This window comes from Balaenoptera acutorostrata, chromosome 4 (genome assembly GCF_949987535.1).
Source record: "Balaenoptera acutorostrata chromosome 4, mBalAcu1.1, whole genome shotgun sequence".
NCBI lineage: Eukaryota > Metazoa > Chordata > Mammalia > Artiodactyla > Balaenopteridae > Balaenoptera > Balaenoptera acutorostrata.
The window spans coordinates 92,308,735-92,332,959 of NC_080067.1; the positions used below are offsets into that span (position 1 = coordinate 92,308,735).

Here is a 24,225-nt window from a genome sequence, read left to right on the forward strand (position 1 = left end):
AGCAATTCAAAATTACAAACCTGATTATCAAAAGAAGGAAACATTTTTTAAAAAATTTTATTTATTTATTATTTATGGGTGTGTTGGGTCTTTGTTTCTGTGCTAGGGCTTTCTCTAGTTGCGGCAAGTGGGGGCCACTCCTCATCGCGATGCGCGGGCCTCTCATTATCGCGGCCTCTCTTGTTGCGGAGCACAGGCTCCAGACGCGCAGGCTCAGCAATTGCGGCTCACTGGGCCTAGTTGCGCCGCGGCATATGGGATCCTCCCAGACCGGGACTCGAACCCGTGTGCCCTGCATTGGCAGGCAGACTCTCAACCACTGCGCCACCAGGGAAGCCCCAAGAAGGAAACATTTAATGAAAGAGTTTGAAGACAAATTTTAGAAACTCAGATAGTCTGAAAAAAAGAAAAAGAAATGTGAATATTAAAGAAAAAATAAAATAAAATCCAATCTAAATATTTTAGTGACCACTTAATCAAAGTTTATCAAAAGAGAATGTTAGACGAACAAAGGGAAGAGTCTCAAAGAAATGAGAAGATAGTCAGAGTTGAAGGATTTGAGTCTCTAGATTGAATGAACTCACCAAATGCCCATCACATTAAAGGATTAAAAAGAAGACAACTAAAAATAGCACTAGGAAGTCTCAAAACTCTAATAATAAAGAGAAGATACTATGTTACCAATGAGAAGTAATATTTACTATTACAATTATCTGATTGACATTTGGCTTCTTATCAATAATAATAGATGGTCAGGGTAATGGAGAAATACTCTAGAAGTTCTGGGAGCAGAAGGATGATTAAACTAAAGTTGTATAACAAGCAAGCTATCAATCACATGTGAAAGCATTCTAAGACCATAGGATAGATCCTGTGGCCTGGTAGAATGACCACCAGAGTCACCAGGGAAATTGCTAGTTTCTCTATAGTACTGAGTTTTGAACTCTACTTGAACCAGGTTGTGTAGCCTGGAGAGACTGAAAATGACAGAAGAGGGTAGTTTTTGGTGGTCTGAGTGTATTATGTTTTACAACCATCTCATTTGGTGCTAGCCTTCATTTTGTGCTTTATTTAGATTAGCCCAGAGGTTAATTCAGAGATTGATGAGATTTCCTAAATGAGGTTATGTTTAGCCCATCTGGACTGCTTACTAGACTACTCATTCCAATACTCCTGTAGTTGGCTATGTACAAAAACTGTTATAGTTACAAAAGATGTGATGTCTCCTTCACTCATTCAAAATTTATGATTCAACATCACTGAAGGCTAGTGATGCTTTTTGTTTCTTGGATGAATGTGACAAATTATGGAGATACTTTAATCTTCTCATCATTTTCCTGAGTTTATAAAAACCAAAAGTATAGATTATGTTAAAGATATCTTAATAAAATAGGATAAGCGGGCTGACTAACATGACTTAATGTTCTCACCAACTCTGAACATAGCAATTTTATGAAAGCTGTCAAAATATAAGACTGGGAATTAAGATACCCTAAGTTCTACTGCAAGCTGTCCCATCAAATAAGATTCTGGAAAAGTCATTAGATTGTGCTTTCGGCAAAAGATATGCAGAGGTACTATAGTCTTGTTTCTAAAATGATCTGTAAGTAATGACTTGCCTTCTCAATGCGTATTTTGGAAAGAAAATATTTCACTCTCATTATAAAGTCTAGGATTTGAAGTATTACTATCTGAATAATAAGCACCTACGGTAGATATCTTCTGCAGGAAGAGATGGAAACTCCAGTTGGCAGATAAGCCAAGAGCTCTTCTCTATTTCTATAAAAAGTATTTAAGGCTATGTAATGAGGGCAAGAAACTGTGCTTTCTTGAATTTCTGAAAACTGGGTCAAAGCACATTAATTACTGAACACGGTGACAAGAGCCCTGTCGACAAGGAGGCTATGGAAATGCAGTTACAAAAGATGAAAAGATGGGACTTCCCTGGTGGTGCAGTGGTTAAGAATCTGCCTGCCAATGCAGGGGATACAGGTTCGAGCCCTGGTCCAGAAGATCTCACATGCTGTGGAGCAACTAAGCCCGTGCACCACAACTACTGAGCCTGCGCTCTAGAGCCTGCAAGCCACAACTACTGAGCCCGTGTGCTACAACCACTGAAGTCCACATGCCTAGAGCCCGTGCTCCGCAACAAGAGAAGCCACCGCAACGAGAAGCCTGGGCACCGCAACAAAGAGTAGCCCCCGCTTGCTGCAACTAGAGAAAGCCCATGCACAGCGACAAAGACCCAATGCAGCCAAAAAATAAATAAATAAATAAAAAAGATGAAAAGATAATAGCCAGTATAAAATTGGATAGTAAGAGAAGGTTTCAAGGATATATGTTATAATCTCCAAGTCAACCTCTTAAAGAGGGTATAGGAATGTATAATTAACAAACTATAGAGGAGGGAAATGAAATAAAAACAAATAATCTAAAAGAATTGAGGAAGAGAGAGAAAGAGACATAAAACTGGTCAGATAATAAACAAATAATAAAGTGGTAGATTAAAACCCAAATACCTCAGTATATATACAGAATATAGAGAGATTAAAAGTTCTAGTTTTAAAAGATTTTCAGGTGGAATATGAAAACAATTATTTAAATTATATAGAAAATTATATTATTTAAATATACAAATATATTTAAATTATTATTTACATTCTTTAGGAAAATTAGACTGCTTAATTATGGTTCTGAAACAGAATATACAGTTGACAAAGCTTGAAAGGAAGGTGGGCAAAAAGAGAAGTGGGTAGCTAAGAAAGACTTTCTATGGTAAATGAAGCAAAACACAGGTTTAATCATGCTGTTGAAGGTTGCAGAGGTAAGTAGTAAAAGAGCTGTACTGTGAGGAAAGGGACTATATTGGGAGGAACAAAAGTTGAAGGAGCCTAATCTTCATAGACTGTGGCAGAAATTCAGTGGAAAACATGTAAGGAAGATCAATTCAAAATTTACCATGTAAGAACAGTTACCCCTGGAAGCAGGGCTGGAGTAGATCATAGCTTCATTATTTGATTCTTTTAACCGTGTGTGTGTATGACCCTGATTTAGATTTTTAAAAATTGATGACTATGCAAACACTTCTGGTAGTGAATTTTAATGATAAATAGTCCCCCTTGTTTTATTACTTTTACTTACATTCTTGTTTGACTGACAGAAGAATGATCTTCTCTTCATTCCTTAGAGGATGATCCATGTGCACAATCAGGTGTTGGAGTCTTGGGGACCTCACAGTCTCCAAGGAGACGTTATACATTTCAGTGATAGTAACTGTACCATTGGAGTTCAGAGCAAGGGATTCCTCTGGTGGATTAATTAAGACTTGTAATGGGAAAAGAGATATTTGAGGAGCAGGTTTTCCCACAGCCGAGTAAGTAAATCTAAGAAAATCTTCAGAGTCAAGATTGGACTGGAGTTCAGTTCTTAATTCAGATACAGCTGAGGCAAAATAAAAATAAAAATAAAAAGAGAGAGAGAGAGGGAAACAAAATTAAATTTTAAAATATGTCCCCCTAGATTTCTATGGTGTTAAAGATGGACTTTCCAAAACTTTTATATGAAACCAAAATGTTGAAAACATGTCCGTCTCAAACACCTCTCCTCACATATTACAAAACCTCCTAATTCCATCTCCTATACTCACTATCCTCCAATTTGAGAGGAACAATTTGTATCTCCACTTCCGTTCAAACTTAAAATTACATTAAATAAACTCATAATACTTTAAATTTATAGAAACATAATGAGGGAACTCTATGACACTATCACTACCCCTTCAACGTTTTGTTAATTTGAAGACTGGGAAATTCTTATTTTCTTAGCATCGTCTTTCTTCTTTCTTCTTCTCTACTGTCTCTTTTTCTTTTCCTCTCTTTTCCCAATGAAAACCCTGATGCCACTCATGAGATTTATCCAATGGATTGAAGCCAGTGCAGTGTAGTACAAAAAAGTTAGATGAGAGGGCAGAAGACCTTAATGCTATGCCTGGTCTTGCACTGTGTAAAAAAAGGGAAATTATGTGACCATCATTGACTTCTGTTTTTTTCTTCTTCTATATAATAAAAGACTTCGGCTGAATGACCTCTATTATAGTCTTTCCTTCTCTAAAATTCTTTCTCTGGATCTTAACCTTCAAAGACCACATCCCCATGATTTTGACTCCACATAAAAATTTATATACTTATAATGTTAAGGCATATTTGTCCTCCGTGGCTTCCGTGTGGGAACACATTAAATAAATATTTGTAGCAGGCTTTGACTTCAAATGTCACCTCTCAGATAGTTATGAATGAGGAATTGGGTTCGATGGCCTCACAGTGTAGCCGATCTATGTATGGTGGAAGAGTCTTTTCTCCATATTTACTGCTATACGTGCCAATATTTTGTGGCAAAGAATCTTGGATCTTCTGCCAGGTAATTTGAACAACGTCTGCTGGAGTTGTTAAATTGCAGAAAATCGTCACGTTTTCTCCCAATATAGCTGTCTCATTATTTTTGTGCTTTATCCTATGTCGATTATCTGAAAATAAAACCCAGTATGAATTAAGAGAAATGTACTTCATACTAACCTAGACTTACCCCTATCATAGCACTTATCTCTGTTTTATAATTATCTTTTTATTCTCTCTCTTCCCCCATTAGAAAATGAACTCTCCTATCTTCTTCACCACTGATAGGTCCTAGAAATGTTTTTGTTGTATAATACCTAATTAATAAATATTTATCAAGTCCAAAAGTTGCAACATAAATTAACCAACATAAAATGAGTAATTTTATTATGAGTAATCATAATTTTGATGACTTTCTGGAGGCTGAGTGTGACCTAAATCGAGGGTGATAAACTCCTCAGGGCCCCAGGCTTAGGGAAGACCCCACGTTCCATAGGTTTCACCAGCAGGAACTCCACCAGGTTCTCATGGTAAAGAGCCAAAAAAATCACCTCATATCTTTGGCAAGGGGAGGGGAAAGTTGCCATTTTGAAATAAGCCCAGTGCATTTTCCATAAAAAGACCTACTGTCCAGGGTAAAAGACCTTACCAGGGCCTTAGCTCACATGGGTGGAAGGACAATGACCTAATTTCAGTTTCCTTTAGCTTTCCTGACTGATCTAAGTGGGAGGAAGGAGGAGAAAAATAGGTTAAAAAACTTGTGAAGATCACCGCCAAGGGACACAGGCCTACTAAAAGAGTGAGGTTTAGCCATAAGATATTTTAAAACTTCCCCTCCCTCTCTTTTTACCTCCACATCAACAAGGCTAAAATATGAGAGTGGATTAGAGCTGAAATGGCTACAAGGCTCAGACTCCAATAAATAAGGAGTTCTTTGGGAAATTAAAAAACAACAGGGGGAAAAAACAAGGAAACTACAAGACTTTGAAGCCCTTGAAACCTAGACCTACAGTAAACAGTAAATACAATCCAACTTCTAGCCAGATTACCGTAAAACCCACACTAACTCTCCATTTACCTTAGTTCCTATTATTTGATGTATCACATCTGGATTTCAACAAAAAATTACAAAGCATACTAAAAAAAAAAGCAGTCTGAAGAGACAAAGCAAGCATCTAAACCAGATTCAAACATAGGACTATAAAGTAAAAATTGTTGCCTGCCATCCCAGTTCTACAAGGATCAAGCCATTAGCCACTGCAGTCACCCACTGACAGTGAACCTGAGGGGAATTCAGGATGGAGAAAACAGGAAGCATTCTTTGCTTTGGATATACCAGCCCCTAGATAGTTAAGATAAATATCTAAGGAAAAATTTCAATGACCCCAGATTCTTGCATCTTCCCATTCATAGAAAAGTACTGAAATCATTAACCTGAGATGTCTGTCCTTGTGATTAGCAGTGATATTTTTATGCCTGACTGCATGTTTTCCCCAGAAAAAAAGTTATATATATATATATATATATATATATATATAGTCCTATCTCTTCCCTTACCTCTTTAGAGCAGTTTCTCAGAGCAATCTGAGAGGCTGTCTCCTGGGCTATAGTCCCTCAATAATGTCTTCCAAGAAAATTTAACTCACAGCTTTTATGTTGTGTGTTTCTCTTTCAGTTGACAGTTTAGAATTTGAAATTACCAGACAGGAAGTTGAAAATAACTATGATTAATATATTAAGAACTCTGGTGGAAAAGTTGAAACATGCAAGAACATGTGGATAATGTAAGCAGAGATATGGAAACTCTAAAAAGAATAAAAAGAAAATGCTAAAGACACTGCAAGAACAGAAAACTATAGACCAATATCTCTTATGAACATAGATGGAAAAATCCTACAGAAAATAGCAAATTGAATCCAAAAGTGTGTGAGAGGAATTATGCCCCACAAACAAGTGGGATTTATCCCAGGTATGCAAAGCTGGTTCAACATTTGAAAATCAATTAATGTAATCCATCACATCAACAGACTATAAAAGTAAACTCACATGGAATCATATCAATAGATACAGAAAAAACATATAATAAAATCCAACACCAATTCATGATAAAACTCTCAGGAAACTAGGAATAGAGGGAAACTTTCTCCACCTGACAAAGAATATCTACAAAAAGCTTACAGCTAGTATCATATTTTAATAGTGACAAACTTGAAGCTTTCTCCCTAAGATCAGGTACAATACAAAGATGTCCCCTCTTGCCACTCTTTTTCAACATCATATTGAAAATTCTCCCTATTGCAATAAAGCAAGAAAAAGAAATAAAAGATATACGGATTTGAAAGAAAGACATAAAACTATCATTTTTCTCAGGTGGTATGATTGTGTATGTAGAAAATTAGAAAGAATCAACTAAAGAAACTCTTGGAACTAATAAGAGATTATAAGAAGGTTGTAGAATTGCAAGGTTAATATACAAAAGTCAATCACTTTCCTGTATATCAGCAAAGAACAAGTGGAATTTGAAATTAAAAACACAATACCATTTACATTAGCAGCCCCAGAATGAAATACTTAGATATAAATCTAATGAAATATGTACAAGATCTATATGAGTGAAACTACAAAACTTTGATGAATGAAATCAAAGAACAAAATAAATGAGAGATATTCCATATTCATGGACAGGAAGACACAGTATTGTTAAGATATGAGTTCTTCCCAACTTGATCTGTCAATTAAATGCAATTCCAATCAAGATTCCAGCAAGTTATTTTATGGATATTGACAAACTGATTCTAAAGTTTATATGGAGAGGTAAAAGACCCAGAATAACGCACTACTGAAAGAGGAGAAAAAAGTTGGGGAAATGACACTACCTGACTTCAAGACATACTATAAAATTGCAGTAATCAGTACAGTGTGGTATTGGACAAAGAATAGAAAATAGATCAACGGAACAGAATAGAAAGTCCAGATATGGACCCACACAAATATAGTCAGCTGATTTTTGACCAAGTCACAAAGGCAATTCAATGGAGAAAGATCAGTCTTTTAAACAAATGATGCTGCTGGGACAATTGGAAGTCTGATTACTTTCCTAGGGATGCCATAACAAACTATTACACACTTGGTGGCTTAAACCAATAGAAATTTATTTTTTCACAGATCTAGAAGTTAGAAGTCCTAAATCAAGGTGTCAGTAGTGTTGCCTGTTTCTCTCCAAGCCTCTGGTGGTTTCCAATAAACCTTGGCATTCCTTGATTTATAGATGCTTCGCTGTAGTATCTGCCTCTATCTTCATATGCTGCTCTTCTCTGTCTCTGTGTGTCCTATCCTCTTCTTATAAGGACACCAGTCATTGGATTTAGGGCCCACCCTAACCCAGGATGATTTCATCCTGAGATCCTTACCTTAATTTCATCTGCAAAGACCCTATTTCTAAATAAGATCACATTCTGAGGTTCCAGGTAGACATAAATTTGGGAGCAAGGGGGACGTTATTCAACCTTTCACAACATCCATATGCTAAAAAAAAATTAATATAGGCATCTAACTAACTTTCACAAAAATTAACTCAAAATGGATTTATAGATCAATTAAAACATGGAAAACTATAAAACTTCTAGAAAAAAACATAGGAGGAAATCTAGGTAACCTTGGGCGTGGTGATGAGTTATTAGATACAATACCAGAAGTATGATACATGAATGTAAAAAAAAATTTGATGAGTTGGACGTCATTAAAATTAAGAACTTCTGTTCTATGAAAGACAATGTTAAGAGAATATAAAGATAAGACAGATTGGAAGAAAGTATTTGTAAAATATGTACGTCATATAGGACTTTTTCTTAGTCCTTTCAGGCTGCTATAACAAAATACCACAGACTGAGTGGTTTATAAACAACAGAAATTTATCTCTCACAGTTCTGGAGGTTGGAAGTCCAAGATTAGGGTGCCAGCATGATTGGGTGAGAGCCCTCTTATGGTTTGTTGACTACTCATTGTATCCTCACATGGTGACAGGGACTAAATTCTCTGTGGATCTTTCATACGAGCACTAATCCCATTCATCAGGGCTCTACCCTCATGACATAAACATCTCCCAAAGGCCCCACCTACTAATACCATAACCTTTGGGGGTTAGGATTTCAATATATGAATTTGCAGAGGGAGACATGAATATTTAGACTATAGCAGATTTGTATCCAAAATATACAAAAAACAATAAGAAAACAAACTTAATTAAAAATTAGGCAAAAGTCTGAACAGAAACCTCACCAAAGAAGATATATAAGTGGCAAATAAGCACATGAAAAAATGCACAAAATCTCTTGTAATATGGAAATTGAAAATTAAAACAATAATGAGATTCTACTACAGACTTATTGGAGTGGTTAAAAAAAATTAAAATACTAAGTGCTGGTGAGAATGTGGCCAAAAACAGGAACTCTCATTCACTGCTGATGGGAATGCAAAATGGTATAGCTTCTCTGCATGGCATTTTGACAGTTTCTTACAAAACTAAACATATGCTTACCATATGATCAAGCAACTGTGTTCCTAGGTATTTACCCAACTTATTATAAAACTTACATCCACACAAAAATCTGCATGAAAATGTTTATAGCCTCCTTATCCATAATCACAAAAAACTGAAAGCAACAAAGATGACTTCAATAGGTAAATGAGTACACAAATGACATTTATACAACAGAATGTTTTTCAGCCATAAAAAGAAATGAGCTACCAGGTCACAAAAAGATGTGGAGAAACCTTAAATGCATATTGCTAAGTGAAAGTAACCAGTCTAAAAAGGCTACATACTGTATGGTTCCAATTATATGCCATTCTGGAAAAGGTAAAACTGCAGACACAGTAAAAAATATCAGTGGTGGCCAGGGGTTCAGAGGTAGGGGGTAGGGTTGAATGGGTGAGGCACAGGAGAGTTTTAGGGTAATGAAACTATTCTGTGTGATACCATAGTGGTCAATAAGTGACATTATGCAGTTGTCAAGATGTATTGAGCTTTACAGCAAATGAACCTTAATGTATACAATTTAAAAAATAATTTAGAAAATTGAGGATCACAAGGAGTGAAGATTGTAACGTGAAAATCTAACTTTATTGCAAATGTATCTTATGTAAACATAAGTTGATAGTAGATATACTTAACATGATATAATTAAAATGACATTTTACTTCTGTGGCCTTCCTCCCCAAAATTCACAACCCCAGTCTAATCATGAGAAAAACATCAGACAAATTTCGATAGAGGGTAATTCTACAAAATACTTGACCAGTACCCTGCAGACAGTCAACATCATCAGAAACAAGGAAATTCTGAAAAACTGTCACAGTCAAGAGAAGCCTAAGGAAACACAACAAAGAAAAGTAATGTGGTATCCTGGATGGGATCCTTAAGCAGAAAGACTTTAGATAAAAACTAGGGAAATCTGAATGAACTGTGGACTTTATTTATGAACAATGTATCAATTTGATTTACTAATTATTACAAATGTATCATAAGAATGCAAGATGTTAATAACAGGGAAAACTGGGTAAGGGACATACTCTGTACTATCTCCTCAACTTTTCTGTAAGCCTAAAACTGTTCTAAAAAATAAAATATTTTAAAGAAATCAATTAGATATATATATATATATATATATATATATACATATACACACACACACATATGTATATACATATATATCTCCAATAATTAAATGGAAAAGAAAAACTTGAAAGTATGATTTACAATACCCTCCCCAAATAAAAAGAAAAAAATTCATAGGAATAAATCAGTTGAAAGATATATAAGACTTCGCCACTAAAATCTACAAAACATTTGAAAAATTAAAGTGGAAAGATAGATTAGATTATAAATAGGAAAAAGCATAAAGATGTCAATTCTTTCCAAACTACTTCTTAGATTTAATACAAATTTGATAAAACTTAAAGCAGTTTTTAAAAAATTTTAATTCCTAAAATTGACAAGCTGTTTCTAAAAAAGCCAAAGCCATAAACTGAAGACTTGCTATCCAGACATAAAACTAAAGTAATACAATGTGATATTGATTCAAGGAAAAGCAAATGGATGAAAATGATGAAATAGAGAATCAGAAACTGACTCACACATATCAAGTTATCTGATATTTATGACAAATGGAACAGACAGTACATAGGATTGGGAAAAAGATGATCTTTCCAATAAATGATGAAGTGTAAATTGGATAACTATTTGGAAAAATTATATATGGACCCCCATCTAAGACCACAGACAAAAATCTATTTCAAAAGCATTAAATATATGTGAAAGATAAAACACAGCTTTAAAAATAAAGTATTATAGAACATCTATTTGGCTGGAGTAGCCAACAATTTTTTAGATAGGACACACATCAACCGTTATTTGATGCCTTATTCCTCTCTTAGGAATATTAAACGATAAAGAATCCGAAGTGAAAACTGACCTTTTTTAAAGTTTAATAACTTTAGTCCAGCAAAAGATACATTTTCAGGGCTTCCCTGGTGGCGCAGTGGTTGGGAATCCGCCTGCCAATGCAGGGGACACGGGTTCGTGCCCCGGTCCGGGAAGATCCCACATGCCGCGGAGCGGCTAGGCCCGTGAGCCACAACTACTGAGCCTGCGCGTCTGGAGCCTGTGCCCCGCAACAAGAGAGGCCGCGATAGTGAGAGGCCCGCGCACCGCGATGAAGAGTGGCCCCCGCTCGCCGCAACTAGAGAAAGCCCTCGCACAGAAACGAGGACCCAACACAGCCAAAAATAAATAAATAAATTTATTAAAAAAATAAAAAAATAAAATAAAATAAAATAAAAAAAAAAAAAAAAAAAAAAAGATACATTTTCAGAAGTAAAAAGGCAACCCACACAGTGAGGGAAGATTTTGCTATATATAAAACAAAGGGCTTGTATTCTAATGTGTTTATAATTCTACAAATCAATAAGACAAAGTCAAGCAACTCAATAGAAAATTGAGGGACTTCCATGGCAGTCCAGTGGTTAAGACTCCATGCTCTTACTGCAGGGAGCACGTATTCAATCCCTGGTCAGGGAACTAAGGTCCTGCATGCTGCACGGTGCAGCCAAAAAAAAAGGTTGAGCAAAATATTTGAGTATGCTCATCACAAGAGAGAATGTATAAATAAATATTAAAGATGCTCAACTTCTTTAGTCACCAAGGAAATGCAAATTAAAACCTGAATTACACATGCACCAGAATAACTAACATGAAAGTTAGACAATACCAAGTTTGGTGAGAGATAGTTAATGACAGATAAAATGAATCTATGTTTTAAGAAGTTAAGATGGTGGTACTCTTAGGAGAGGACAGTAAAAGAAAGGGGGCATAAATAAGACCTTGGGATGCTGTTAATGTTCTGTTCTTGATTTGTGCTGGATATATTGGTGTTGTCACTATGAAAATTAATTAAACTATATACTTATGTTTATACACTTCATGTATGTCTGTTTTACTGAAATGCTAAGGTTAAAAAAAAATCTTCGAGAGGCTCCTTCAAGATGGTGGAGGAATAAGACGTGGAGATCACCTTCCTCCCCACAAATACATCAAAACTACACATACATGTGGAACAACTCCTACAGGACACATACTGAATGCTGGCAGAAGACCTCAGACTTCCCAAAAGACACCCTCAGGCGACCTACACACAGAGGCAGGGCGAAATCCAAAGCTGAACCACAGGAGATGTGTGAACAAAGAAGAGAAAGGGAAATTTCTCCCAGTAGCCTCAGGAGCAGCAGATTAAATCTCGACAATCAACTTGATGTACCCTGCATCCCTGGAATACCTGAATAAACAAGGAGTCATCCCAAAATTGAGGTGGTGGACTTTGGGATCAACTGTAGACTTGGGGTTTGCTTTCTGCATCTAATTTGTTTCTGGTTTTATGTTTATCTTAGTTTAGTATTTAGAGCTTATTATAATTGGTAGATTTGTTTACTGATTTGGTTGCTCTCTTCCTTTTTTTAAATATATATATATATTTTTCCTTTTTCTCTTTTTGTGAGAGTGTACGTGTATGCTTCTTTGTGTGATTTTGTCTGTATAGTTTTGCTTTTGCCATTTGTCCTAGGGTTCTGATAGTCCATTTATTTTTGTTTTCTTTTTCTTGTATACTTTTTAGCTCTTGTTATCATTGGTGGATTTGTTTTTTCATTCTGTTCCTCTCTTCTTTCTTTCTCTCTTTCTTTTTTTAATTACTTTTAAATTTTTTATTTTTAATAATTTTTTTATTTTGATAACTTTATTTTCTTTCTTTCTTTCTTTCTTTCTTTCTTTCTTTCTTTCTTCCTTCCTTTCTTTCTTTCTTTCTTTCTTTCTTTTTATTTCTCCCTTTTCTTATGAGTCATGTGGCTGACAGCATCTTGGTGCTCTGGCCAAGGGTCAGGCCTGAGCCTCTGAGGTGGGAGAGCCGAGTTCAGGATATTTGTCGAGCAGAGATCTCCTGGCCCCACGTAATATCAAATGGCGCAAGCTCTCTCAGAGATCTCGTCTCAATGCTAAGACCCATCACCACTCAATGACCAGCAAGCTACAGTGCTGGACACCCTATGCCAAACAACTAGCAAGACAGGAACACAACACCACCCATTAGCAGAGAGGCTGCTTAAAAACAAAATGAGTTCACAGACACCCCAAAACACACAACCACAAGAAAGACAAGATCCAGCCTCATCCACCAGAACACAGGCATCAGTCCCCTCCACCAGGAAGACTACACAACACATTGGACCAACCTTACCCACTTGGGGCAGACACCAAAAACAATGGGAACTATGAACCTGCAGCCTGCAAAAAGGAGACACCAAACACAGTAAATTAAGCAAAATGAGAAGACAGAGAAATACACAGCAGATGAAAGAGCAAGGTAAAAACCCACCAGACCAAACAAATAAAGAGGAAATAAGCAGTCTACCTGAAAAAGAATTCAGAGTAATGATAGTAAAGATGATCCAAAATCTTGGAAATAGAAGAATTAAAAAGCAAACAAACAATGATGAACAACACAATAAATGAAATTAAAAATTCTCTAGAATGAATCAATAGCAGAATAACTTAGGTGGAAGAACAGATAACAGACCTGGAAGATAAGATAGTGGAAATAACTACTGCAGAGCAGAATAAAGAAAAAAGAATGAAAAGAATTGAGGACAATCTCAGAGACCTCTGGGACAACATTAAAAACACCAACATTCGAATTATAGGGGTCCCAGAAGAAGAAGAGAAAAAGAAAGGGACTGAGAAAATATTTGAAGAGATTATGGGTGAAAACGTCCCCAATATGGGAAATAGTCAGTCAAGTCCAGAAAGTGCAGAGAGTCCCATACAGGATAAATCCAAGGAGAAACACACCAAGACACATACTAATCAAACTATCAAAAATTAAATACAAAGAAAAAATATTAAAGGCAGCAAGGGAAAAGCAACAATTAACATACAATGGAAGCCCCATAAGGTTTAAAGCTGATCTTTCAGCAGAAATACTGCAAGCCAGAAGGGAGTGTCAGGACATATTTAAAGTGATGAAAGGGAAAAACCTACAACCAAGATTAATCTACCCAACAAGGATCTCATTCAGATTTGAAAAAGAAATTAAACCATTACAGACAAGCAAAAGCTAAGAGAATTCAGCACTACCAAACCAGCTTTACAACAAATGCTGAAGGATCTTCTCTAGGCAGGAAAGACAAGAGAAAGAAAAGACCTACAATAACAAACCCAAAACAATTAAGAAAAGTGTAATAGGAACATACATATCGATAATTACCTTAAATGTAAATGGATTAAATGCTACAACCAAAAGACACAGACTGGCTGAATGGATACAAAAACAAGACCTGCATATATGCTGTCTACAAGAGACCCACTTCAAACCTAGGAACACGTACAGACTGAAAATGAGGGGATGGAAAAAGATATTCCATGCAAATGGAAATCAAAAGAAAGCTGGAGTAGCAATTCTTATATCACACAAAATAGACTTTAAAACAAAGACTATTTCAAGAGACAAAGAAGGACACTGCATAATGATCAAGGGGTCAATCCACGAAGAAGATAAAACAATTGTAAATATTTATGCACCCAACATAGGAGCACCTCAATACATAAGGAAAATGCTAACAGCCATAAAAGGGGAAATCGAGAGTAACACAATCATAGTAGGGGACTTTAACACCCCACATTCACCAATGGATAGATCATCGAAAATGAAAATAAATAAGGAAACACAAGCTTTAAATTATACATTACACAAGATGGACTTAATTGATATTTATAGGACATTCCATCCAAAAACAGCAGATTACACTTTCTTCTCAAGTGCTCATGGAACATTCTCCAGGATAGATCATATCTTGGGTCACTAATCAAGCTTTGGTAAATTTAAGAAAATTGAAATCTTATCAAGTATCTTTTCCGACCACAATACTATGAGACTAGATATCAAATACAGGAAAAAAAATGTAAAAAAATAAAAACACATGGAGGCTAAACATGACACTACTAAATAACCAAGAGATCACTGAAGACATCAAAGAGGAAATCAAAAAATACCTAGAAACAAATGACAATGAAAACACGACGACCCAAAACCTATGGGATGCAGCAAAAGAAGTTCTAAGAGGGAAGTTTATAGCAATACAGTCTTACCTCAAGAAACAAGAAACATCTCAAATAAACAACCTAACCTTACACCTAAAGCAATTAGAGAAAGAAGAACAAAAACCCCAAAGTTAGCAGAAGGAGAGAAATCATAAAGATCAGATCAGAAATAAATGAAAAAGAAATGAAGGAAACAATAGCAAAGATCAATAAAACTAAAAGCTGGTTCTTTGAGAAGATAAACAAAATGGATAAACTGTTAACCAGACTCATCAAGAAAAATAGGGAGAAGACTCAAAGCAATAGAATTAGAAATTGAAAAGGAGAAGTACCAACTGCCACTTCAGAAATACAAAGGATCATGAGAGATGTCATGTTACTTCAAGCAACTATATGCCAATAAAATGGACAACCTGGAAGAAATGGACAAATTCTTAGAAAAGCACAACCTTCCGAGACTGAACCAGGAAGAAATAGAAAATATAAACAGACCAATCACAAACACTGAAATTGAGACTGTGATTAAAAATCTTCCAACAAACAAAAGCCTAGGACCAGAAGCTTCACAGGCGAATTCTATCAAACATTTAGAGAAGAGTTAACACCTATCCTTCTCAAACTCTTCCAAAATAAAGCAGAGGGAGGAACACTCCCAAAATCATTCTATGAGGCCACCATCACCCTGATAACAAAACCAGACAAAGATGTCACAAAAAAAGAAAACTACAGGCTAATATCACTGATGAAAAAAGATGCAAAAATCCTTAACAAAATACTAGCAAACAGAATCCAACAGCACATTAAAAGGATCATACACCATGATCAAGTGGGGTTTATCCCAGGAATGCAATGATTTTTCAATATATGCAAATCAATCAACGTGATACACCATATTAACAAATTGAAGGATAAAAACCATATGATCATCTCAATAGATGCAGAAAAAGCTTCTGACAAAATTCAACACTAATTTATGATTAAAAACTCTCCAGAAAGTAGGCATACAGGGAACTTACCTCAACATAATAAAGGCCATATATGACAAACCCACAGCCAACATCATTCTCAATGGTGAAAAACTGAAACCATTTCCACTAAGATCAGGAACAAGACAAGGTTGCCCACTCTCACCACTATTATTCAACATAGTTTTGGCAGTTTTAGCCACACAGTCAGAGACGAAAAAGATTTAAAAGGAATCCAAATCAGAAAAGAAGTAAAACTGTCACTGTTTACAGATGACATGATACTATACATAGAGAATCCTAAAGATGTTACCAGAAAACTACTAGAGCTAATCAATGAATTTGGTAAAGTAGCAGGATACAAAATTAATGCACAGAAATCTCTTGCATTCCTATACACTAATGATGAAAAATCTGAAAAAGAAATTAAGGAAACACTCCCATTTACCATGGCAACAAAAAGAATCAATACCTAGGAATAAACCTACCTAAGGAGACAAAAAACCTGTATGCAGAAAACTATAAGACACTGATGAAAGAAATTAAAGATGATACCAACAGATGGAGAGATATACCATGTTCTTGGATTGGAAGAATCAACATTGTGAAAATGACTCTACTACCCAAAGCAATCTACAGATTCAATGCAATCCCTATCAAACTACCAATGGCATTTTTCACAGAACTAGTACCAAAAATTTCACAATTTGTATGGAAACACAAAAGACCCCAAATAGTCAAAGCAATCTTGAGAAAGAAAACTGGAGCTGGAGGAATCAGGCTCCTAGACTTCAGACTATACTACAAAGCTACAATAATCAAGACAGTATGGTACTGGCACAAAAACAGAAATATAGATCAATGGTACAGGATAGAATGCCCAGATATAAACGCACACACATATGGTCACCTTATCTTCGATAAAGGAGGCAAGAATATACAATGGAGAAAAGACAGCCTCTTCAATAAGTGGTGCTGGGAAAACTGGACAGCTACATGTAAAAGAATGAAATGAGAACACTCCCGAACACCATACACAAAAATAAACTCAAAATGGATTAAAGAGCTAACTGTAAGGCCAGACACTATAAAACTCTTAGAGGAAAACATAGGCAGAACACTCCATGACATAAATCACAGCAAGATCCTTTTTGACCCACTTCCTAGAGAAATGGAAATAAAAACAAAAATAAACAAATGAGACCTATTGAAACTTAAAAGCTTTTGCATAGCAAAGGAAGCAAGAAACAAGATGAAAAGACAACCCTCAGAATGGGAGAAAATATTTGCAAATGAAGCAAGTGACAAAGAATTAATCTCCAAAATTTATAAGCAGCTCATGCAGCTCAATATCAAAAAAAACAAACAACCCAATCCAAAATTGGGCAGAAGACCTAAACAGACATTTCTCCAAAGAAGTTATACAGATTGCCAACAAACACATGAAAGTATGCTCAACATCACTAATCATTAGAGAAATGCAAATCAAAGCTACAATGAGGTATCACCACACACCAGTCAGAAGGGCCATCATCAAAAGATCTACAAACAGTAAATGCTGGAGAGGGTGTGGAGAAAAGGGAACCTTCTTGCACTGTTGATGGGAATGTAAATTGATACAGCCACTATGGAGAACAGCATGGAGGTTCCTTAAAAAACTAAAAAAAAACTACCATACAACCCAGCAAACTATTGGGCATATACCCTGGGAAAACTATAATTCAAAAAGAGTCACGTACCACAGTGTTCATTCCAGCTCTATTTACAATATCCAGGGCATGGAAACAACCTAAGTATGCATAGACAGATGAATGGATAAAGCAGATGTGGCCCATATATACAATGGAATATTACTCAGCCATAAAAAGAAACGAAATCGAGTTATTCGTAGTGAGGTGGATGGACCTAGAGACTGTCATACAGAGTGAAGTAAGTCAGAAAGAGAAAAACAAATACTGTACGCTAACACATATATGAAATCTAAAAAAAAAAGGGGGTTCTGAAGAACCTAGGGGCAGGACAGGAATAAAGACGCAGACATATAGAATGGACTTGAGGACACGGGGGGGGTGGAAGGGTAAGCTGGGAAGAAGTGAGAGATTGTCATGGACTTATATACACTACCAAATGTAAAATAGATAGCTAGTGGGAAGCAGCCCCATAGCACAGGGAGATCAGCTCGGTGCTTGTGACCACCTAGAGGGGTGGGATACGGAAGGTGGTAAGGAGACGCAAGAGGGAGGAGATATGGGGATATGTATATGTATAGCTGTTTCACTTTGTTATAAAGCAGAAACTAACACACCATTGTAAAGCAATTATACTCCAATAAAGATGTTAAAAAAAATCTTCATGTACTTTACTTACCTCATGTTATGCTCTCTGCTTTTCATCCACTTCTCTTGATTTTCATGTTCAAATTATAAGCAAAACTTTTTTCAAATAATTTTCAAAAATTTCTTGGTCTGGAACTATGTACACAGTATTGTAGAATATTTAAATACATATCACATGTTTGTTGCGTACATAGTATTTCATTTGTCAACAAAAGACTGTGATGATGTCCTACCTGGGCTACTTTCAAGAGTGTGGTTTTGTATCAATCCTTTACCTTCCTAAGCCTCAGGATTTTCATCTGAAAAATGGGCTTAGTGGTACCTGACTCACAGAATATTGTGAATATGAAAGGAGAACATATAGATGTAATGCTGGTTATAAATAACCATAGACATTTTAGTTATCATGGGTGATATAGTCCCCGCCCTCAAGGAAAAAGGGAAAAGTACTAAGGGAAGTCAAATGAGCAACACAAAAGAGTTACAAGCTAACGATGACTATTTCCATAACAATTTCTATAACTGGGCTTACCACACTCCTTCATTATTACTTGTTCACATGCGTGTGTCCCTTACTAGATTCTGAGTTACTTGGTGACAGTCTTCTCCATTTTGCATTTTAGATGCAGAAGTAAGTTAAGGAGAAGAAACCTGAACATAATGGTTTCCTGTACCTGTCACACTCTTTTTTTTCCTCAGCATAGGTCACCCCACATATAACTTTTGATTGAACCATCTAGCTAAATTCAAATGATACTTGCCCCATGAAAAAACCCTTAACTAGAAGTTATCATGATTTTTTTTCTCTGCTGTTCCTATAGAACATTAGTTATTGCCTTTACTGTGAACCAAACTGATTTTAGATGGATTTGAGTTAAATATCTTTAATCAAATTATTTTTAAATGACTAGAAAAAAGCAGGACTTGAATACTTATTAAATCTTTGATGTGTTTCAGGTGTACCTCAGTTTGTAATGATAAGCAAACCCACAAAAAACCCCAACAGATATGACAACACAAAAATGAAAACTTCTTAATGACCAAGAAGAGCCTCAAAACAAGTCAAACTTAAAAGGCAAATGGGCTGCCAGGAATACTGCAAAACTAACTAACTTGCAAAGAGTTCATTTGCTTCCAGCAGGTTTCTGGCTCCCCTGTTTGAGCTACTTGGGCTCACTTCAGAAGCAGTGCTTGTTATATTTCTTTCATTCTCTGTTTACTAAGTCACTGTATCAAATATGCTCAACTTAAACTGTTTGCTAGTTGTCAACAACTTGGATAGCTACATGATTAACATGCAGACCCAAACATAATGTCCTCTTCACCTAACCTTATGAAAGTAAAAAGACTACAGCCTGGTATTTATTTGCCATTGATTTCCACCCAAATGCATTCGAGAGAAAAAGTAGAAATTTACCTGATCCTTGTACCCTGAGGGGTAGCATGAGGAGCTGGATAATAGGATGGCATGGAAAGCCCATGAAATTTGATGATAAAATCTTCACTAACATTTGCAGTATTTCATTTTCTAACTGAACTCTGGAACTGAAATGAAGCGTTTACAGCCAAATCTGTTACTCAGTAACCACTTGCTCCGAAAATCCGTTAAAACATTGTCTTGATTTTTAACTTCCTGTGTGCCAACCCTATTCAGAATCCTAGGTCTATGCATAAAATTTTACTTAAACCTATCTGCCTGCTGTCCTGTAGCTGTCACATGATTCATACACAGGGCCTCAAAACTTACCTGCTGACTTGCAAGAAAATTTAATTAGCTCTTCTTTGGGTAGTGTTACTAACCTTTCCCAGTTTTTTATGTATGTCATGCATATCAAACTAGTTTACCCACAATGAGATCAGGTGAAAAGACCGCTTTCCACAGAGGTATGCTAAGTGTCTAAAAATCATTCCTCTCAGGATCTAATCCCTAAAATCCATCTCCCCAAACAGCTGGAGTGGGAAAATTAAAAAATAACTTCCCTGTAAAATCATTAAGCAGTTTCAAAGTAAATACTATTTATGTATTAAAATGAAAAAACAAACAAACAAACAAACAGGTCATTTTCACCTTCCTATAAACTCCTCTCTATATATACAATTTTAAGTAGAGGGAAAGCACTCCTTGCTTGGTGCTTTTGGTTTCTATTTTTCTCCCTTCAGTTCCAACCCAGCCACCTGCTTATTGGTGTTTTATGCACATGAATTCATACCAGCTTCCCCAGAAGGTCTTCCTCCTGCTGGAATCCTGGAAAAGCTGTGTTCATTCTCTACCGGTTCACAGCATACTTTTTTAATGTGATCAATTCATTTGAAAATGAGGATTTTTTTTCCTCCTGCACTTCTGTTATTGCTGGTTAAATGATTAGTGTCTTCTGGACTGTATGTCCTCTCTTACAAGTTATGGTTGGTGATCTTTATCCAGAACCTCCTAGAATTACACTTAATTAGCCAAACAGACCAGGAGTGGGGCATTGAAACCAGGGCTAGGACTTGGGGAAATTAGTGTTCTCAGAGAAGTGCAGTTGGGCTTAGCTTCTCTGGAGTGAGATCATTAACCAGCCTCCAGTTAGTACACACATAGCCATACCCTCACCCCACCCCACGCTAATGTGTGCACATACTGAACACGTTTTGGGCACTAAGCCTTTTCTTTTCTCTTTTTGTCACTCATAAATGCCTCTAAAAATTACCTTCTCCTCTCATAACTTTTTCCTCAGCTCCTGTCTCAGGAAAACAAAAGCCTCTATTGGCATAGATGGTCCCCACCCTCCCCCCACCTCATATACCAATATCCATCTCTTTCCTATGGCTCTAGGTATTGGAGGTCTTTCTTTCCTGACTTCCCTTAAGACAAAACTTCCCTCTATCTAAATTCCAGCTTCTAAACCCACACTTATAAGTCTACTACCCACCTGAGAGAGGTTGCCTTGGTAATGAGACAGAGAAAATTCAGTTTTCAAAGGGAAATGGAAACTGGTGCTGAATAATGAATGTATTACCTCTGGTTTGGGGAGCTCTTCCTGAGATAGAGAAAGAACTCATTGTGAGTAAAACATATTAGGATTAAATGCCCAGCAGCCTCTGGGTCAGGGAGAAGCACTGCTGCTACGTTGGGGAACAGGAAGTTCTATTGAGGTGAAAACCCTGCCCCTGATTCTTTTCTTGTGAGTAATAAAGATGTGAACACAAGCATTATAACTTTGAAGAATGACTGGGATCCCAGCAAAGTACTCTAAAGGAAACCGTGTCTAAAAAATTAAAGGAAAGTGTATTAAGAATGATGTATCACCAAGTATAAAATATCGATAAAGAGATTAAAAGTTATAAAAAGGAATGTACAGAAATTCTGGATTAGAAAAGTGTAACTGAAATGAAACATTCACTAGAAATGCTCAACGACTGGTTCAAGGAGGCAAAGGTTAGAATCAATAAACTTGGAGATAGATCTAGTCTGAGAAACAGAAAAAAGACTGAGGAAAAATGAACAGAACCTCAGAGATCTGTGGAACACTATCTGAGCACCACCATATTTGTAAGGAAAGTCCCAGAAGGAGAAGGGATACAGAAAGGGGATAGAAAGAATATTTAAAAAAATAATGCCTGAGGGCTTCCCCGGGCTTCCCTGGTGGCTCAGTGGTTAAGAATCCGCCTGCCAATGCAGGGGACACTGGTTTGAGCCCTGGTCCGGGAAGATCCCACATGCCGCGGAGCAACTAAGCCTGTGCACCACAACTACTGAGCCTGCGCGCCTATAGCCCATGCTCTGCAACAGGAGAAGCCACTGCAATGAGAAGCCCGCGCACTGCAACAGAGAGTAGCCCCCGCTAGCTGCAACTAGAGAAAGCCCACGCGCAGCAACGAAGACCCAATGCAGCCAAAAATAAATAAATTAAATAAATAAATTTTTTACAATGCCCGAAAACTTTCCAAATTTGATTTAAAAACATTAGTCTAAATATCCAAGAAGATCAGTAAATTCTATGTAGAATAAATATAAAAAGATCCACACCAAGGCACATCATAATCAAACATAATCAAAGACAAAGAGAACATTGAAAGTAGCACAAGATTTTCAATAACATTAACAGCTAATTTTTATCAAAAACCTTTGCAAGGCAGAAATAGAGACACAGATGTAGAGAACAAACATATGGACACCAAGGGGGGAAAGCCGGAGGTGGGATGAATTGGGAGATTGGGATTGACATATATACACCAATATGTATAAAATAGATAACTACTGAGAACCTGCTGTTAGAGCACAGGGAACTCTACTTCACTTTGCTGTACAGTAGAAACTAACACAACATTGTAAAACAACGATACCCCAATTAAAATTAAAAAGTGCTAAGAGGAGTGGCCAAGATGGAGGACTATGAAGACCCTGAGCTCACCCTCTCCCATGGGTACACCAAAATTACAGCTATTCACACATAAATTATTGATGAGAAAAAACTGGAAGACTAGCAGAAAATATCTTGCACAACTAAAGATATAAAGAAGGAGCCACAATGAGACAGATAGGACAGGTGGAAATGTGGTACAGTCAAGACCCACACCCCTGGGTGGGTAACCCACAAATGGGAGGATAATTACAATTGCAGAGGTTCTCCCAAAGAAGCAAGGGGTTTGAGACCCAAATTGGGCTCCCCAGCCTAGGGGTACTGCACCAGGAAGATGATTCCTCCAGAACATTTGGCTTTGAAGGCAGGCAGGGCTTGCTTTCAGGAGAGCCAGAGGGCTATAGGAGATAAAGACTCCACTCCCAAAGGGCACACACAGAATCTCACATGCTTCGGGAACCAGGGCAGAAGCAGTCATTTGAAAGAAGCCTGGATCAGAGCAACATGCTGATCTTGGAGAGCCTCCTGGAGAGGCAGAAGGCAGCAGGGGCTTGCCCCAGGGACATAGACCCTGGTGGCAGCCATTTGGGGAGTTCATTCTGCCATGTGGCCCGGGTGCTGGCAAGACCCATTTTGGAATCCTGCCTCTAGCTTATAAGTGCCAGGACTCAGCCCCATCCATCAGCCTGTGGCCTGGGACACCTTAGGACAAGCAATGAGCTGAGTGGAGACACAGCTGTACCCACCAGTAGACTTCCTGCCCTAATACCGCAGATCCCACACCTGCCTCAGGGCCTGGCCCTGTCCACCAGAGGACCCTGGACCCAGGGGTCCTCTGGCACTATCCCTGGGACCCACAGGGTCCTGCAGCCAGAGACCCTGGGATCAAGTTCCATCCACCAGTTAGCTGGCAGTAGCCCTATGGCCAGCCTCACCCACCAGTGGGTAGACACCAGCCCCAGGACCACGGCAGACCTTCAGTCAGCTACCCTGGGATCTGGAATCACCCACCAGCAGGGCAACACCAGCTGAGATCATGCCAGACCTTGCAGCCAACCATGTCAAAAATCAGCCCCCCTTACCAGCAGGCCTACACAAGCTCTGAGATCTCCAGGGTCCTGTAGCTTGAGACTTGGGAACCTGACTCCACCACAAGTGTGGCAGCTCTAGCCCTGGGATCCTCTAGGCACCAGCCCCACCCAACAGCAGGTAAATACCAGATCTGAGACAACTTGGACACCTCAGCCAGCCACCATGGGATCTACCCCACTCACCAGTGGGCCAACACCAGCTTTGGGACAGCCCAAACCCAACAGCCAGCCATGTCAAAAACCAATCCTACCCACCAGCAAGCCAACACTAGATCTGAGGCTGCCAGCCCCACATTCACCCACTGCAGCACACATCTCTGCCCACCAGTAGACCAGAACTACACCAGGACCTCCTGAGTCCATGTGGCCAGCAGCTTTGTGACCTGAGCCTGTCTTCCAGTGGCTGGGAGCCTCTTGCAAGGCAAGGCATGGCAACCAACCAAACCAGAGGCCA

At 37.6% G+C, this 24,225-nt stretch overlaps 1 pseudogene; it reads right to left on the bottom strand.

Moving 5' to 3' along the window:
- Positions 1–316: 316 nt before the first annotated feature.
- LOC103016337 (OX-2 membrane glycoprotein-like) lies at positions 317–19,846 on the bottom strand (annotated as a pseudogene).
- Between the last annotated feature and the right edge of the window lie 4,379 nt (positions 19,847–24,225).